Below are 19,668 nucleotides of genomic sequence, written 5' to 3'. Positions count from 1 at the left end.
TCATTGCAGAGTCTACCGAGAACTCGCTGTACACGCGGCTCTGTTTCCGATCTCCGCGGTCGGTGCGTTTCGCCTCTGTTCTTCTCCCGTTCGCGAGCCACGCTCCTGTTCGGTGGCCAGTGAGTCAGCGGAGAGAGATCGCGCTGCGGAGTGCTAAATATATAATTGACGCGAGTGCAATCACGGGGGTAAGGTGGCGCATCCCCGAAACTCCATCGATCGCCTCGATCACTACCGGACGGGATCACGAATTCTCGGATAAATCAGGCGGCTCCGGGACCATGGTTCACGGACGCATGACGTTTCGCCGGGGAGATCGCGCTGTGAGGTCACTCGTGAGATCACGATCATCTGCTCCCTTCTTCGCCGCTCCTTTCCGGTCTCGCACGGCGATGATCCCGGCTCCGCCGCGAATCCTCGGTGGACGATGGACCGAGTGGGCGCCTTCGTGGCGTTCCATTGGCAGGGATTGCATTCCACGCGATGGGAATTGGTATCGGTCAAGTTAAACGTACCGAGATGCTGGCCGCTAATGGCGGGACGGAAAGTGTAACACACTTCTTCTTGGTAAGTCGGCTGAAATTTAACGCGACTGTTAATTGCCACTTGAACGAGGTGGATCGAATCGATCAGTCGCGGAGGTTGCGCGACTGCTGCGCCGAGCGCCAATTGCTCTTTCTTGATACACATGCGGCGTTTGATAGCGTTCATCTGGTATCGTGGTCCTTGAAGTATTCTAGCGTTGATCGTAACTGAATTTTGGAACGGCCTCTCTTCGGTTTCCAGCGGCTGAATTTAGTGTAATGTATAAGTTGATGGTTCTGCCAATGGTGTGCAGGATTGTTTTTAGGTATTCCGGATAAAGTGATAAGGAAATGTTTTGTAACAAAGTTTATCCGACGGGCAATAAATTGCAGTAAAACGTGTCGAAAATTCTTTATTTTACAACGGTCGATAGCATACGATTTATCACGAAGTCTCATGAGTGATACAAAGATGAATTTAATTGGCTTTAATATCGTGACCTTGGGATGACCTTGAACTTAAATGCTCGCATTGCAAGTAGACGACCCTGCGAACTTTTATCCAAAGATTGGAGGGAAAACGAAGAAGTAATTAAAGCATCTGAAGCACGTACTGCCTCTTTGATTGCAAGCAATTACGATTGTCTCGCTGCACAGTAGCAAAGACAAAAGTTCATTCGAAGCGTGTTTCGCGATATTCTTAAAATATTCACGAGCGATCAAGAAGTCGCGATAGGGAATCTTTAAACCTCGGAGCTGTTTATCTCGGCGGTTCGCGCGGAATAGAGGCGAAATTCCATTTATCTTCCTTTTCGTTTCGGCCGCGCGTCTCCTCCGTAGATTGTTTCGAAGTTTTCGGATTTCCTATCAGTCATTCACGTCCGCCGAGGAGCCGATTCGATCAAAACTCCGGGCGATAAATAAACCTTCAATTTCTCGTTCCCCACCTTGCTGTCCATCAATTCTTCAATTCCGGAAGCGCGTATCGCCGACGCGCGCCGAAATAAATTCCCTTCTCATTCTTGAGGACGGGTCCTATTCCTTTGGAGAACACACCAATGCTCGGAGCCGAGAATTTCTCGGGGCCTAACCGAGCAAAATTACCCCTACCCTTCCATGATTTCTATTACAAATATTAATGATTAATATTCAGCTCTGATTTGAAATTAAATGGCATTCCGTCTGGAAATCATTTTAACGAATGCACGTGAATAATATCCGTATAAAGTTATTCCAACATGATTATATTTTCTGGAATATACATATATTGAAACAGAATAAAAAAAAAATAGCTTTACGTAGATTCGAACTGATGTCCTATGATTTTATTATTATTAAATTTCGTGTATTTCACGCTCCTGTATTATTTTACACTGTATTTTAATATTCCATTTCATTGAAATATTATATTTTGCTCCGTGCCTGTCGGTATACTTTGACTTCTTCGCAAAGAATATTTCGTTGCCACTTTTTCCTCAGTTTTATATTATTGTTTTAATTACCTACGTCACGTTCCGTTAGGAAATACTGCGTTCTACTGGTTTTCATAGAGAAAATGGGAACAAATCCGTTTGTTCTAAAAAATTTGTATAGCACCTACCTATCGAAGCTTTCGCTGTAAGAATAGTTTTCCTATTTTTGAAACAATGTCGAGACGCTGATATCAATATCGCGATTTGAGATTGGCGACGATTCGAACGTGTAAATCGCTTCGCTGAACGGCGTATTTCCTATTGATCCGCGAATTTTTCGAGGGAAAAAGAGTGTTAGGGATCGGTTAATGGAACTTTCAACGAGGCCCAACCATCGACATTGTCAATCGACAGTGGCAATCCCCTCGTGGCTCTGTTGTTAAATACGCTTGATTTGCTTGGACTAAAAAAAAAAAAGAGTTGCGGAGTAAATGGGTACGGTTCGCGATTGTATCGGTAGGTACTCCAATACCGTTCTTAACCGCGGAAGTGAGACTGCTTCGCCTCTTTTGCGCGAGAATTAATTTTCAATACGAGAATTTTTACTTTCTGCGCGGTAGTCTTATTGATTGGGGAAAGTAGTTTTTCAGGGAAAGGTTTCGTCACCGATATATGGAGAAAGAAATGGAAAACGTTATCGGCGAATTTGGGAAAATGTTTACTTGAGTTTATGCGTTTAACGCCACGAAAAAAAATAGAATGATATAGGGTAAAAGACCCAATTACTGACACCTAATCAATTACTGTCACCTTAAGCTATTTTACTTAAAGTAACGAATAAATAAACTATAGTATATAATCTATAGTATAGATTATAGGTTGAATTACATAATTCTTCTCGTGTATGACTTTACAACGTTTATTTATTCGTTATTTTAAGTAAAATAGCTTAAGGTGACAGTAATTGGTTAGAACAATTCAATAATCATAGTCCAAAAAACAAGTGAACAGAATGGAAATTTATTTTCGAAAACTAGTTTTTCTTTTTCGAGAAATTATACATGTAAAAGAAACAGAAAACTATAAACTTTCTTATTTTCAAGGAATCAACTTTGAGGGAAATCAATTCACTTTGCCAGAGAACAGGAATTAATAATGTCGACACCTTAAATTTAACTGTTAAATAAAATCACAAACACAAATTCTGCATTTATGACAATCATTAATATTACTCAAAGAGCGCCTTTTATCGGCAGCCACGTCATGGCCAAATCACTGTTCATATTTGAAATTAGCCAAAGGGAGGTTTGTCGAAGGAAGAAAAAAAAAACGTGGAAAGAGGAGAAACAGAGGCGAGGGAGCTAATATGCAGAAGCCATGAAGAACGTTAGCCACCGTGACGCAATTTCCGCCGCTTCTATCAGAATTGGCACTCCCAGTGGCCGAAGAGTGCCGATGCACTTCAAAGAGGTCCTCTTCTCTTTCGACTCTCCGATTCGTTGATTCGATTCGTCCATTTTCTGTCATTTCGCGGTGCACGCGAGACAGAACACCGACGCGAAGGTTTTCGCTTCTGACAGAACGTAATTGGAATAATGATACCTATCAATTTTTTCGACGAACGTTGATTCGATGCCAGGCGAGGTTAAACACTTTTACGTTGTTGTTGATTCCCCAGGAGTCTTTCCAACGTAATCTATTATTTGTTTCGTGGACGACAACATCGAGGTGTTGCTGCGTTGTTTAAATTAAAAGATTATAGGTCATAAGAATCGTGGTTACGTGGCTTGTGTCCTAATTTTTTGAAAATGTCTTAAACTTCTGGCACAATAATGGCGAATCGAAATTGTACAATTGGGTTTTCTCTGACTGTGTTACTGCTACAGGTATTCATAATCAGTATTTTAATATCAATGGAATATACAAATGTGAGGCTGACAGGAATAACCATGTGTAGAAAGATATGGAACAGAGTTTCAGTGACTCGTCCTCGGCAGATTTTCAAAATCTATTCTCCCCAGGGAAAATCCTTCCACGGAAGAAAAACATACCTATGGTATCATTTTCAGTACCCTAACACAGTGGCGCACCCAGAGGAGGAGCTTTGTAAAAAGAAAAGAAAACTGGATTTATTCTTTAAATAAATTTGCATAATCACTTAATGAATTTTATTGAATTTTCATTAAAAATATTTTTATCCTTTCAACTCGGCTTTCCCCAAAATTAAATGCTGAGTGCGTCACTGCTCTGTCACCTTCGCAAATAAGGATCTAAAAAGGAACCTGAATTCCACTACTGAGTATCAGTTATCAAACACCACGAGTGCCTTGTATCTACATCACAAGTAGTGTTCCTTCTCGAGAATGCTTTCTCGAGAATTTCTCGAGAAATTTTATAATCGCTTATTTCTTATTTCTCGAGAAATACTATAATTTCTCGAGAAACTTAAGTCTAGGAAAAATATTATAAATCTGATTTATTTTCGTAAATGAATGTATTACTAGTTAATCGCGAACGTATAAACACATCTACAATTTATAATACATCTTATTAATAACATTAGAACTTATATGAATTCCAATAGAAAATCACAGTACAGAAGATTCGATATTATTAACTGCTGAAGGTGCTCTTAAATTCTTATTTAAAAATTTAGAAAAATTGTATGCTGAATTAAGTACCTAATGAGTTTCTTGTGGCTATTAAAGAAGAAATACTGAAAAGAGGAGATAAGACTATTGTACCCCGTATAAAATTTTTACATGATCCAGAATTTCTTCCAAAACCGTCAAAAGACGCATTTTTTCATTTAACAGCCAAGACAGATTTTTCTAAAACGTCAAAATATAACAGTAACAGATTTTGCCACAAAAACAAAATAGATTCTCTGACGCTACATTAGACGCATTGTGCTATTTAAAAATAAATTTTAAAACCAAAAAGTAATGTTTCGCTTTGTACAAATTTTGTATTAAATAAATAAATTTACCAATTATATTTAATATCTATTTTTTCATTTACACAAGTTTTGTACAAATTAGACAGGAATAATCATTTACTTAAAGTTTTCTTGTGTTTTTGATAAATATTATCAACACTATTCCAAAAATATAATTTTTCCAATATTTTTTTCAATTTCTCGAGAATTCTCGAGAATTCTCAAGAAATATGACCTCAGTTCTGATTTCTCTGAAACAAAAAATATCGAGAACTCAGGAACACTAATCACAATTAATCGAGCGCCCAAACTCTACAGAATGCGCTGCAAGGAAGTATTACGTCCAATTCAACAGGATCAAGCCACGAATGCTGGAAATCACGAAACCCCATCCAGCGACCAGCAACTTCAAAAGACAGGCTTCCTCGCGATGCTTAAAAAACACTTACGAAATTCTCGCTAACTCACGAGGACGATTCGATTCCTGCTGGAAGGTCCTGGCAGCTCGAAACGGCAGGCTCACGTGCCATCGTGACCAGACCTCGAACCCCATCGTCGAGCTCGCATCGCCGTGACGAAAATCGAAATTCCTCAGGGACACCGTCGAAGGGGTTGCACCCCGAGTTCGGGGGCGGCAGGGAGGCGATAGAGGGAGGGCGAAGGACGGTGACAGGGAGAGAGAGATGGTCGGAGAAAGCGAAAGGGACGGACAGGGGGCAGAGTATTCGAACCAAAACTAAATCACAACTACCAACTAATTCCATCCGCGGAGTTTGGATTCCGTGGAAGTGGAACGGGCGTTGGGGGGGAGGGAGGGCTGCTGGAAAGGGGTTGGTACTTCGTGGTCTGGATCGACGGTGGAAGAAGCGAGAAAGAGGACCACGGTGGGGGGTAAAAAAAACGGGGAAAACCGTAGGTGGAGGGATGAGGGCGTAGGGCGGGGAAAGGGCCACAGGGGGGGGGGGGGCAAGAAAGCACTTCAATCGCAGCACTTTGGCTCGAGCCGCGTAATTTATGCGTTCAATACCCGACCGCGGCACCCGGCCAGCCATTCCGCCGTGCGCTCTGAAAAAATATATTAATTCTGGGCTCCTTTAAAAGTTATTGCAAAAGGAGTTGGTTACGGTCGCCGCGGGCGGGGGTGGTGGACGGTCGGCGGGGCGAGGGGGGTGGGGCAGACGGAGACGGGGAGCCTCCAACTTTCTCGCGGCGATGGAAATGACTCCGGCGTAAAATATGGAGGCAGACAAGTCGCAGGTGCGGCCACGTAGGAGTCACCGGGAGATCGGCATCCTCGTTAGTCACCCCCGGTTTCGATCAAGGCGAACGCGATTGTCTGTTTTCCGCGGGAGTTAAGGTGAATGCACCCATTACTGACCTCGCCCCCTTTGTCTGCCAATTGCCTTTTATTTTCTATTGAAAGTGGTATAGGAATGGGTGCACGAGAGTCGAGCGGTAGGACGTTACAGTTGGAGGAATCGTATATTTTGATTCTGTCGTTATCGTGTCGTTGGCGCTGCCGTTTTCGTTAACTGTCGAACAGTTTTTCTGCTGCACTATATAGCATTATATGCAACTATGCAACAACAAAAGCTACACAGTCTTGTACTGCAAAGTTGCGCAGTAATGTAGGCAAATGCGGAGTCTGATATTAGGCAAAGGGACACGTGTGGCTTTTGTCGCCGCATCTGATAACAACAGCTATTAGGCGATGACGTTATTCATCGGAATTAATGAGCTCGGTGTAAATTATCTGCTACACTGAAGCAGGAACTCGGATTCCTGTTGATAGAGTTTGAAAATGTTGTGAGGTGGAACAAGTACGTGCGTTGAAATAGGTCTGTGGCAAAGATTTTTATCCAACATTCTCGATAATTTATGCCTCGCGCAAGCATTTTTCTGTATCGATAAAATGGGTGTAGTTACTTCTAAATGATCACATTCTTGCATGCTCGGCAATGGGGCCACCCACTTTACGAGGGAAATGTTAGCAGGTGACCGTCAATAACACTTATTTCGTACGATATTTTACAAACAAACAGGTTGCGGGCCGAGCGAAATCTGATGTCCCATAAATAATATGGTTCTGTTGCATTCGGTTTGCGTTAATTTTAAAATTCAGTTGGTAAAATTGGTAGGTATTCTGTATCCATTGCTCTATAAAGAATTAACTGCAAATCAGTATTTAATTTATATTATACACAAAGAATCCTTTTCTCTTAGAAAGCTAATAACTGAATTAAATCTCCTTTGATTAGACTCCATTAAATATTAACTCGATGAAGCATTGCAGCTAGTAACTGTATTACGTAAGAGCCGAAGAAAATAAATCAGAATTTTTCGTTCGAAGAAAAGGTCAGTTTGCAATGACGTATTTCGATAATGATCCCTGAAATGTAATGCAACAGAACGTTGCATGGCTGGTATCCATCTGTTTGCGCAACACTGGGACCTTTTTTCTTCTACCAACGTGCACACATGGTGAGTCAGGTTTAAGGCCGAGGTCGTGTGGGAGTTTTTCTCCGGAATTCTCGAGGCATCGGCAATAAATTCGTCTGAACAAAGTTGAAGCCGTAAAATAGTACATCGAACGGACTCTCCGTTCGTAGTGGCGCATAAACCACACACGCGTAAGCAAACAGAAATCTAATACAGATAGAAGCCAGTGCACCTCCGGATCCAACAGCTCCACGTTCGAGTTCTTCAAGCGATAGAATCAATAAATCCCTCGAGCCGGGAAACAAAGAGAATTAATCACTCGGGGTGTCTCAAAATCATTTAGCAAACGGAAATTTGTAAGTCTTCTTCGTACGAAACTGCACGCGCGCTTCACCGTCTGCGATTTAAATAGCGCGCGCCGGAAGTCAGACGCATAAATTTTGATTGCTCGTATCTCTAAATAGGAGCCTCCAGTTGCAGAATGGTACAGAACCTCTCTGTTTCTGTAATTTCGGCACAGCCCACGCGAATTATTTTCGAAACACGGTGCACCACCTACCTCGCGAGTAGATATGCGTGCAATTGTCAACATTCGATTTGAACAATTTTTAATACATTAACGTTGTAAGAAGAAACACTGCCCTATTACTTTCGAGACTGAGAAATGTCCACTGAATCATTGGGAACTCCGAAATTTGCAATTGTCTGGAAGTTTCATTACCGAAATAGGAGGTGTGGTTGTACAACAGAGGAGAGAGTAGTTAAATATTCAAGAACGGAGATCAACTTCTTTCCACCGTTTCGCTTTTAGCTTGAACAAGAAATTACGGGAGATCTATACAGACACTGAAGCTGTCGGACAGAAGAAGGGAAAATTAATTAATTAATTCAGCTCGTTTTTCTCGGCTGCCCTCGACGAGGGAGCAATGATGGGTGGTGGTCGCATATACCGCAGATGGAAAAGAAATTTTCCGCACGATTGCACCAACCCCCGATTGCTTACGTCATCTAACTGCTACACGAGGTGGAAAAGAATCCAAGTTTTATCCTCCCCCTCCCTCTTTCGTTCCGTGCCGTTATCCATCCTTCGCGCCGGTTCAAAATAATTCTTTCGCGCGAGGAGCCCGAGATGACATCGGACCTCTTCCATTCCCCTTAAGAATTTATAACTCGGTCTTCTGATTACGCAGATGGTTTCGACTTCAATCGAATGTATTTTTAATGAAATTATTTATGACCGCCCGAGGACATCCCTCTTCCTTGGGAGGATTTCCACGGCGGAGGATCACTCTCATTGAATTTTATGAGCCATTTGCGGCGGCCATAAAGGAAAATCTTTGGAAATCGGCCGCCCCTGAAGAAATATCTGCATTGGACCCGATGTGCAGCCGAAAAGCTACTTCTTTCACTCCAAAAAAGTGAATTAAAATGTCACGTTGCTTTAGAGAGCTGATGGGGGGAATACTTACTGTGACGTGATTCGTGTAGGCGTTGGATAATGTATAGAGTCTATTACCGCAGTTAGATATTATTTTTAGAAGCTAATATTTCTTCTGAGCTTAAATCTTCCAGCCCTCCGAACTCCGCCATTCGAACTCCGCGCTATCGTTTCTCCTGAGGTACTAATTCCGATTTATTCACTGAAGAACCACTTCCAAATCACTCTCCTACCTTGTTAGCCCCTCTGCTATCTCTAAAATCCTGAAACCTAGTACTAATTCCTGTTGCAGCTCGTTGTCAGTTCCAATTGGATGCCAGTTTCAGTTCTAATCATATACTAGTTCAGCTGCAATCGTTTACTAATTCAGCACCAATTTCAATTGCTATCAGTAAAGAAAATAGAATTTCCAATCCTAACAAAATTTAACGTAGAACCTTATTCTGAGGTAGCTGCGATGGAAATTATAATTGAAAGTGGCGTGCATTGAATCGACTATCAAGCTATCAATCATCCAAGAGTTAATATCGCTTTCCAAATAAGCTTAATCGCGGATCTCCCTTAATACAACGATCCTCCCCACCCATCGTGGTTTAAAAACAAAAGAGATTACACTTGAATCAAACAGTACAGGTCCGAAAGCAGAGGAAGAAGGGAGGATAAGGTGGCCAGGATCAGTGCGCAGCGTTGTCTCTATACAGCAGCTGGTAATTCGCACGTTATCAGTGAGATTTCTAGGAGGGGGTGGGTGGTGGCCAGGCGGGGACGTTAAATAAGATCTTAAAATATCCGTTCACCAGTGGTAATCCCCGAGACACTCGGTGACGTAACATTTTAATTTCAGCCCCGCATTCAAGCTTTCCCCGGCGAACTCCAATTTTCTATTTGCGGATATTTTATTGTACGCGCGATGCCGCGGCTAGTTCCTTTTCCGCCGTTGTCCGGCACCGGGATAAAAGCGTGGATTCCAGCCCCGACCTATTTCTCTTCATAACGGCTTTCGTTACCGGGGGAAAATAAGATTTTACATTATTCTAAAATAATGGGTTTGTTTGTGCCGCGGTACGTGCACCTGAATACAGTCGCGCTCTCAAACAGCCCAGCCAGCTGGAATTCCCGCCGCCCGCCCCCAATTGGGTCAACGGTGTTTTCCACGTTCTCGTACCTTCTTTTCTTTTTTTCTCTCTTTTTTTTTGTTCTCGAATAAATAAACGACTGCTGTTTATTTTCGGGCTGGTGCAGTTTTATTCTCGCGAAATCAAGCTCTTTCGCTTGGCCGGCTCGATGTGTGCCCGATGAAATCACCGTTCGCGGATCGTTTATTGTTAGGGGAGTCACGCGATGGCAAGATGGTTCTTAACGTTCCCGGCTTTAAGGCTTTTTCACGCGGGGCGTTTCTGCGGATGTGACTGATATTTTGGATGCATTCACTTGGGTCATTTAGTGTTATTTTAAAGAAGGTAGAGAGAGATTGGGAGTTTGTGAATATGTTTAAAGTACCAATCGTGAGCCACGAAAGTGTCTCGTGTGAAAACGTCTTTATCCTTTTAAGCACCAGGGCCTTTGGTTGGTCGATAATAAATATTTGGGAAATGTTTATGTTTTCTTTTTTCTATTTTTATACTTGGCTTCGCCCGAAATTTAGATTCTGATTTTATAAAAAAAAAATTATTTTTATTTAAATAGTCACATTCATCTGAATTAGTCAAGCATAATGAGCTCAGACACATTTTGTGATCCCAGAGTTTATCGGTCGAAAGTTTCTAGGCGACAGACAAACACAAACATATTAGAAGCTTTCTGCTTTATATATTAAGATATGTGAAACTAGCTGACGTTACCCGGTTTCATCCGGGAATTATTATTATTATTATTATGTATTATTTTAGATAGCATATTTCTAAATAGCCTATAATCTAATCTAGGACGTATGTAATGTATATTCAAAATTCCATTGAAATTCGTTCAGCCGTTTAGGCATAAAAGACGGACAAACAAACAGGCAACGTTTCACTTTTATATATTAGTAAGGATAAGGAGAGCAGTCGTGAATCACAGTGTGCCACGCGTGGAAACGCCTTTATTGTTCATGTTTGCTGTTATCCACTATCACTTCGCTTGTTTTGTGACAATATTTTGGGTAAATAATTGAATCGAGCCACCTGAACTCTGAAGTGTTCACCTTGAAGGAGACCTCTTATATTTATACATGCGAATAAAATGCAATTTATATCAATATAACGACTAAATTATGTTTTACAGTATAAAGATACTGGAACACGGTTAATTGACTGCGAAGGAATTTCGTTTCAAAGTGACATATTTCTGTAAAAATATACCCTTGATATATGGTCAAACATGATTGTGGTTTTTCAAAAAAAATAGGTGCGTTCCAACTTTTTTGACAATAGACATCAACCCATTTGTTCTGCTTCATATTTTTGTGACACGGGAATACTATTAGGACTATGAAAAAGTACTGTCAGCTTTCTCATTCATCTTTCATGTTTGTAATAAAAATGAATAGCAGGACCAAGTTATAACGTAATGGCTATTTTAATTTAGGGTTGCAAGCCATTTCGTAGGCAACATGTCTATTCCATTTGCACAAGAATTTTCTTTTTTAACAGAAAATCTTCCGAGGCACTATATCAGCGACCTCTGAAACAATTCAATTTTTAACCATTGAAAAACTTGTTCAATGCGTATTGTAAGTAAATCGGATAGAACCGTAATTTTCCAATACGTTTGTTGCAAAATAACGAAGTACCTATGTAAGTAAAACTTCATATGAAATTACATTTTACAGACCTAAGATTTAAACAGCTATAACTTCAAGTTCAAGTTCAACTGACATTAGTGTGTTAAAGCAGACAGTATAAATCACCTTAATTTTTAAAGAATTACTTTTACATGTGCCAGAAACATTGAAACACGAAACAATGATCCAGCAGTAAATGGTTATCATAAAACGGACATTAAATCCGCTCGTTCGATGCAGGCTGATTGTACCTGATAAATTTATCCTAATTATGCTTGTAACCATAAAAAGTACCATTAAGCTATGTAACCTCGCGCTTTTACGACTCACTCTCTCCTTCAAAGTGGTTAATAATCGCTATTAATTGCAACACTCCATAACTCACACCACACGGTGAGCCGTATAAATAAATCAGATAAACGTGTATGGCGAACGTTAGTTTGTTCTCAATCAATACCATCGCGACAGCAAATTATTCACGACGATAAGAAACAAGCTGTTCCAATTAACCGCCAGTGGATAAATATTCATGCCCCGAATCGCAGATGCAGATCTGTGCTTATCGCGAATGCATCTCAGCTTTTTCGAAGCGGCGCCGCGTCTTGTCGTGATTTTTGGGCGACAGGTCGATAGTAGCGCTTTTCGGGACCATTTTTTAAAGGACCAACAAGTAACACGCTTCGGAATCTACGGAGCTTCCAATAGACTCGGCGCAGCTCGTTTCACCGGGAACAAATCCGCAACACATTTCCCGCCAACACCGTGGCTGACAGCGTCCATTAACGACGTATCAGTTCTTACGTAGGCAGTTTTCGAAGTTTTATTATGCCGTAAAATTCTCGCTTCATGCCCCGCCGGCGGGCTTTAAAGCGGAAAGAGACTTTCGAAAGGGAGCTCAATCTAGATTTTAATGGCCATAATGCCTCTGTTGTTTTGAGTTCGTCTCGTCATTAGTTTCGCGAGCTCTTTCCGGTAGCGAGCTGGCAGCGCCCCAAAAATCCCACCCTCCCCCCCTGAAAAAAAGGGAAAAGAAAAAGGACACAGAAACGACAAATCTATTTGGCGAGTTTTATGACCGATTTTATGGAGCTTTATCGAGGTACTTCGCCGCTTGCTGTAACCTTTTGGTGCCTGGGTAATTGAAATTGTAGGGTGAAGTTCCCGGGAGTGCGGTGGAACATCGACTAACGATCGTCTAAAGTTGTTTAGAGTGAAAATCCTACGCCATTGTTGCTTGAGTACCGGTCTTCGTGAAGTACATTGTATAGGGAGTTTATAAATAATAAGTATGAACGTTGCAGACTAACGTAGAACGAATTAAAAGAAACAAAAACTGCTTAGGGTAACCGCGCCAGTAAATGAACACTTAAGGCTAGTGAATGAACGCTATTATAGAATTATGTTCGCAGCGAGATTGATTCCACGTGCTGCAAAAATTATTTGGATATGAAGCATGAAGTTAAAAGAAATCTCTAATTAATTAGTTGCATATTTTAATAACTTATTGGACTCGTTTTAATAAAAAATGTCCATTTACTGGTACAGCCACCCTACAAGCAGAGGTCTTTAGGTAAGTATCCGACTCCGATTGCTTTGGTTGTTGGATATGTTTTAGAGGATCGAAAAATAACAAATAGCTGCTGTTTTATTTTCGCCCGTTTGCATAGTTAGGGGGTGAAATCACCCCTCAAAGTTCATAAGAAGAGGTACAAAAGTGAGTGATGACATACAGCAAGTTACGACGGAAATTAAATTTATATCAAGTTTTATTCAATACAATGTTATAATATTCTTTGAACTAACAATAGGAACTATCTTATGAAATTTGAGAGGTGGTTTCACCCCTCCAAATATACAATTGGGTCAAAATAAAAAAAAACTTTTTTGTTATTTTTCGGTCTTCTAAAACGTATCCAACAACCAAAGCTGTCGGAGGCGGACACCTAAAAACATTTTATTAGTTATATTGTGGCAGAAGAAAGTAACCATGCACCTCGACATTTTAATTTTAAACAATAAGTTCTTATATAGCGAGGAACTACTTAGATGGAGGTTTGACGGGTGATCAAGTATGGAGGTCCAATAAAAAACCACATTCCTTCATTTCCTACAACTTCATATTAACTCTTATAAATCTCATTCTTCCTTGGTGTACCTATAAATTGATCCAGTGTAGTCATCTTTACAATGACTCGATTGTTCATTGAAAACACCAGATGAATTTATTACTAAATCTAACCCAAGCAGGGAATCCACTTGTAAATATTTTTGTAGATCTGAAATTGGGCTCTTCGGAATAAATCTTTATGTAAGGCATTTATCTATCACGTTTAAAGTATTTCTAATAATTTGCATCGACATCACCGGTTAATGTTATCGTTAGAAGCATCTCCATTTCAAAAGCCGCGGTAAATACTTTCCAGGTTGTTTGCCAGCAGCCATCCGCTGAAAGCTCCCATTTTCGTCATGGCAAACAGAACGAAACGAATCCGTGCCTGCGACGTCGCGTTTCATTACGCATTCCGCGCTCGAAATTCGCGATAATGCGATTTCGCCGACGCGAGTTCTGCGTGCGTAGTTGCACGCGCACGAACCATTCATAAATCACGTTCCAGCGAAATCGGTCAAAGTGATGCCACTGTCGCGGGGTGACGCATCGATTTTGTCGCTGAAACTTTGATTTCCCTATGTTCCACGCGATCCCTTACTGCTTCCCCCCAAAAAATAACAAAGTAGTTCATTGTGGAGTACGGGGAGAGAAAATAAATAGTCTGCAGGCTATCTGTAAAATCATTAGTGGAAGTTTAGCCACTGGAAAATTCAAAGAAATCTGATACTTTGCAGAAATGTAGAAGTTCAGTGGTCCCGATTAGCCCTAGCCCATTTTTTGTTTTTCCGATGAAGTGAGTGTAGAATTCGAACTCCCCCGAAGGAATTACAAGTTTCCATATCACCGAGCATATCTGTGAAATTGTAAAAAATATCGGAAAAAGATGAATGCATAGTATTATGGTCTTCGAAGTTCTGCTATACAATATGGTACTTACAAGATCCCGAACCCGAAAATTAAAAAAATTCTGAAACTTTGTAAATATGTAGGGGATTTCCTCCTGATTACAACGCAATTTTTGTTTGCTGCCCACTCGCACGGGGAAATTAACCCCTGAAAATTCGTAAATTTTCTAATTTTGTGTTACAACTCGCGAACTGTAAAAGGTAGGAAAGAAGTTTCAAGACAAAAGTTACTTCTTTTAATTAGATCTATCATTTGGTGAAGAAATTATTTTACAGTACACGAATTATAACACAAAATCGGAAAGTAACCGGATTTTCAGAGGTCAACTGTACCCCTTTAGAGTGAATTTGGTGAGTAAACAAAATTTGCGTTATAATCGGGAGAAAATTCCTTACATATTCACAAAGTTTCAGAATTTTTTGAATTTCTGGGTTCGGGATATTCCTTTGTTAGTAAAGAATTTAGGAAGAAGTATATGGTGGAGTAAATTCTGAAAAAATTCTCACAACTAGCATTTTGTCTATAGACATAGATTTGCTAAAGGTAGTACTATTAAAAACAAAAAAAAAATGGAAAATGGAACATATTTCAAATACAAATGTGAGCCACAATCGAGTCTCGCGCAGAAAGGTGCTTATTTCATAATCGAAGTTTGATAATAATCAATGGAAGGAAAACTGAGTAAACCGGAAGATTGTTATGAAATAATTTTTCCAGATACACTGCAAAACGAAATGTGGTTCGCACATAAAATCGTTCTCGTGCAAAGGCAGAAAAAAGTCAACGGGTAAAGTGGGGGCGGGGGAAGAAGTTGGCGAAACAACGAGTCGCTGCCGAAAAGAAAATGTAAAAAGTGGATCGAAAGAAGCCACTTCTCGAGCGGCTGAGAAAGTAGCTGAATTCCTGGCTGCGCGCGAGGGCTGCTTGAAACGTGTCACTTTTTGCCCAGTGACAAATCTATGAAACTTTACACGAAACCCACTTCCCTTTCCTGCAAACACGGACAAACGAAAGAGGGTTAATGCTATTTGTCTTACGGCTGCTGGGAAGATTACTTGGATCCTTGGTAAAGGGTGAGGGTGTTATGTCAAAAAATACTGACACGGAGGAATTGGTACCCATTGCCATGTGGTACTGGATACCAACATGTGTATACCGAATAACAGCGAAACCTACGTCGATGATAGTGAATTGGAAACATATTGGACAAAAATAGGAATTTTGAGTATACGTATTAATCCTTCAAGTAATCCGCATTTTTAAGAGTCCTGTGACTCTGTATAATGATTGAATCCTGGTCTTGATGAATATATTTTACTGTAACTTACAGCTTGAAATTTAATTACAAATATTACAAACACTTGTAATATAGAAACTAGAATTATTACGAATGAACGAAGAATCTTATTAGGGAGAGAAACCCTGTAGAATGAAATCTGTTGGCCACTTCAATATTTATATTTGTACAGTACTCACGTATATTCATTACGTTTAATACTGAAGGAACATTTTTTTAAAAAACATTATTTTTCCGACTAATAAAAGCGAATGAATATTTCACCAAATTTCACTTTTAAGGTTTGCAGGCTACTCACTACAATAGAAGATATACAATAACGAACATGCAAGAGTACCTGCATATTCCTTTCGTCTGTAATAATTATTGCAAATTGTAAAGTGATGTCGAAAGTAAAAACCACAATTTCTTCACATTTTTAAATGCAATCCACATACGAAGAAAAGTAATTAACACAATTTCAGTGTACGATTTCTATCATTGCCCAAATATTGTGCAGCTCAAAGGCAACCCATTACGTCCACAATTAATCAACATATACAAAAAGCAAAGTTATACGTATTTAGTAAGGATAAAAATTACAGAATTTAAAAGATGCTTTTTTTTCTGCGAGCCTTACTTTCCACGATTTCCCAGATGGTTGCGTTAAAAAAGCAATTCTAATCTGTCCCCCGAAGAGAAAGGACAGAGAGGGGTGCGGGGGTGGAAAGGGCGAGAAATATGAAGAAGTAGAAGAGCGTCAAAGAGGGCATATAAAATAAACATTCGTTCGGTTTACCAAATATCCTTAAGCCGCTTAAAAATCCTCCCCTAGATCGAGCGAATGACTTCCCTCTCCCTTCAGTGAAACGTCGAAGAGAGGAAGAGAGAGAAGGAGGACGAGGTGGTCTGCAAAATCCTGAGAAACTGTTCCACTTAGGACCTAGACGACTCTCTATCTTCCAGAGCTAAAATAACGATGATAATTAGAGGAAAGGGCCCATCGGCTTGCCATCCCCCTCTTCTCTATCTTCCTTTATATGTTTCCCACCCCTTTTCGACTTCGTGTCACGTTATTCTGCGGTTTTCTTTCATCAGGACGCCTAAAAACTGCTCCGAAAGCGAATTCCGGCCACCGTATCTTAGCCAGAGGTTACTTTAAGTCTTTACCGTTAGTACGCGGGTAAAGGCTATTTTCAACAACGAACTCGTAACCCGATACACATCGAGCAGGCAGCACAGTTGTCCGTGTTCCTGTAACTAGTGAACTCACGAAGTTATGGTTCGTTTAACCCTAAGATGACTTCTGGATTCATTTAGAATTAGATTCTAATACTTTAGTCCAACAATAAAGAAACAAGGTTCAATGAATTTAATTCTCCTCGTAGATAATTTATTGTCTTACTTTGACGACAGACGCTTATGTTCGAGCAAAGAGTGACGACATTCCGTATTTTGTTCCAGCGCAGAGTGGACATTTCTTATTTTTAACCAGTATACTAAATCTTTAAAGTTACCTTACGGGGGTATTTCACCCCTTTGCGTTTCGACAGTTCTCTGGTCCCAGTTGCCACCAACAAAATATGCTATCAATCGCGAAAAAATGGACATTCCCTGTTTCTCCCCCTTACCCTTCAAATAAAGGTTTCCCACTTTTTTAATCGAAGCCCTAAATCAGAAGGCGATGCGCGATAAGTTCATCTGGTGCAGCTTTGGTAGACAGCTGTGCGTCAGGGATTTTTGCTCCTGAGAAAATAATGTCGGTTACTGGGCGGGTCAAAGGATAGATTTTTAAGAGACGCGGGGGAAGATTGATTGTTTTCGTTGACACGCACACGGCTGGCGATGAGTATTTGTTACTTGTAGACGCTCTCTCTTCCTCTGTGTCTACAGTGCAATTGCTCTATCTACACTGTTTGTCCTGTCACTTAGGGTTGTCGTGCTCCTGACACTGAAATATACAGGGTGGGTCAGGAAGGGCGGTGCAACTAGGCTCGGAGTAATTCCTTGTGCAACACTAAATCGAAAATGTAGAATAAAATCGTTTGATACGAGCCTTACTTTTCGAGAAATTAGAGACTGAAAATCCACGCTGTACGCGGACGCTGAATAAAAAATTGCTTCTACTTTCGAATCGATTTTCTCGAAAATAAAGAAACTTATTCCACAATTTCGACTTATTCGTACACGGGGATTCATTTCATTGGCAGTTGAGCATACTTACTCCTAAATTCTGTCGAATTTGAGTCACGTGCCAGCGTGCGAGACAAATTTTCAAACTTGATTTTCTCAAAAACGGAGGCCGCGTATCAGAAAATTCTATTGCACATTTTCGTTTGTTATCGCACAAAGAACCACCCCCACGCTCAATTGTACCACCCATTCTGACCCGCCCTGTATAAACACTCACATTCGCGACGTCGCATCGCTCATTCCCTGCGTCATGTAACCAATGACTCCGAAAATGCGCGCGCTAATTAAGGAAGGGAAATGCGGGCCAGAAGTTGAACTCAGTATCCGTCCGGAACAATAAGAAATAGTAATAATAACATTTTCCTGACGCGGTGTTAGCGTAAAAAGAGGAGCGAGTGGAAGGGAGCAGCGAGGACGGATGGACGTGGGGCCAAGGGGAGGGTTACAACGTCGATTTTCTTTTGCGAAGAGTTGTCTCCGTCATGGCGTCAGTGCGACGTCCGAAAATAGGGGCTGTATTAGGGCGTAAGCTTGTAGTGGCTCGTTTTCGCACGGCTCACCGGACCGCGAATGCGTCGTCTTCGGCCGCCAGTAATTTTAGATCTGGAGGAGACGTCGCGACGCGAGCTGAAGGATTTCTCTTCTCTTCCTCTCGACTCCAAACGAAACGATAGTGCCAGAGTAGCATTCGAGTCGCTTTTCATTAACATCCGACGATTCTCCTTAATAACTAACACTGAACTGGATGACGCGCGATAGTCGACGAGTTAATGCTTCAGATATTCCTTAGACTGAGATTAATCCTTCCCCTTTACGCGATCTTCCTTTTATTTCATTTCCAACTTCGTAAGTAATTTTTTTGTGCCGTTGTTCGAAATTGTTTTTGTTTTCGCTGGTAAGAGCAGAGATGGATGAATGAAAAAATTAAATGACGCGAAAGATATTAAGTTAGAGACTCTGGTTATTTATTTATTTATTTATTTTTGTTAGGGGTTAAAGGTTAGGGCTGTGTGGTAGTATTAGTAACGATGAATGCCAGTTTTGGGGATTTTCTACTGTAGTAAGCGGGATTTGATTGCTTTTTGTTATAAGTGATGAATATTTAAATGGAACCCGATTAAAGAAGAAATATCTATGCATATTTGTGAGGTATTCTGTAAAGAATCGGTATCTCTGTAAAGAATTTATATGTAACACCGTTGCTTTCGATTACGCAATAGGTGTACCAAGCAAAGAAGAATCAGGCAAAGATTTGCCAATAAGAATTTTGGAAAAATTTTCAACCAAGCAGAAACGTGTGGTTCATTTGATCCTTTTTTTTTATTTATTTAATGACAGTGTGCAAGTTTAGATCTGAGTTTCTCAACTGTTTTTTTTTGTGTATGCATGTACATTAAATGATAAGTACAGAGAAAAGCAAATATTCCTGAAATTAACGCACACTTCACGGAGCTCGATACTTTAATTACTTATACAGAAAATAAATTACTGTTTACTCAAAGTAATTATGAAAATGTGACGTGAAAGTTTTAATTTGAAAATATCGACAGCAGCTACAGTTAATCGTTCAGTGTCTACTGCTAACCGATTCTATTGAACTTCCCCAACGAATTGATGGATGACGTAAGTTTTACAATTATATAGAACCATAGTTCCATTGATCAGTCTCGT

The 19,668-nt window shown here is 40.5% G+C and overlaps 1 protein-coding gene across 1 annotated transcript in view; it reads left to right on the top strand.

Moving 5' to 3' along the window:
• Rps26 (ribosomal protein S26) overlaps positions 1–17,834 on the top strand; it is a 65,228-nt gene extending 47,394 nt beyond the window's left edge. Inside the window, exon 4 of the mRNA XM_076806891.1 lies at positions 17,823–17,834. The gene's annotated coding sequence lies outside the window, so the exon portion shown is untranslated. The remainder of the gene's footprint in view (positions 1–17,822) is intronic.
• Positions 17,835–19,668: the final 1,834 nt, after the last annotated feature.

Source organism: Andrena cerasifolii, chromosome 2, assembly GCF_050908995.1.
Source record: "Andrena cerasifolii isolate SP2316 chromosome 2, iyAndCera1_principal, whole genome shotgun sequence".
NCBI classification, from domain to species: domain Eukaryota; kingdom Metazoa; phylum Arthropoda; class Insecta; order Hymenoptera; family Andrenidae; genus Andrena; species Andrena cerasifolii.
This window is presented reverse-complemented; position numbering and strand designations above follow the sequence as displayed.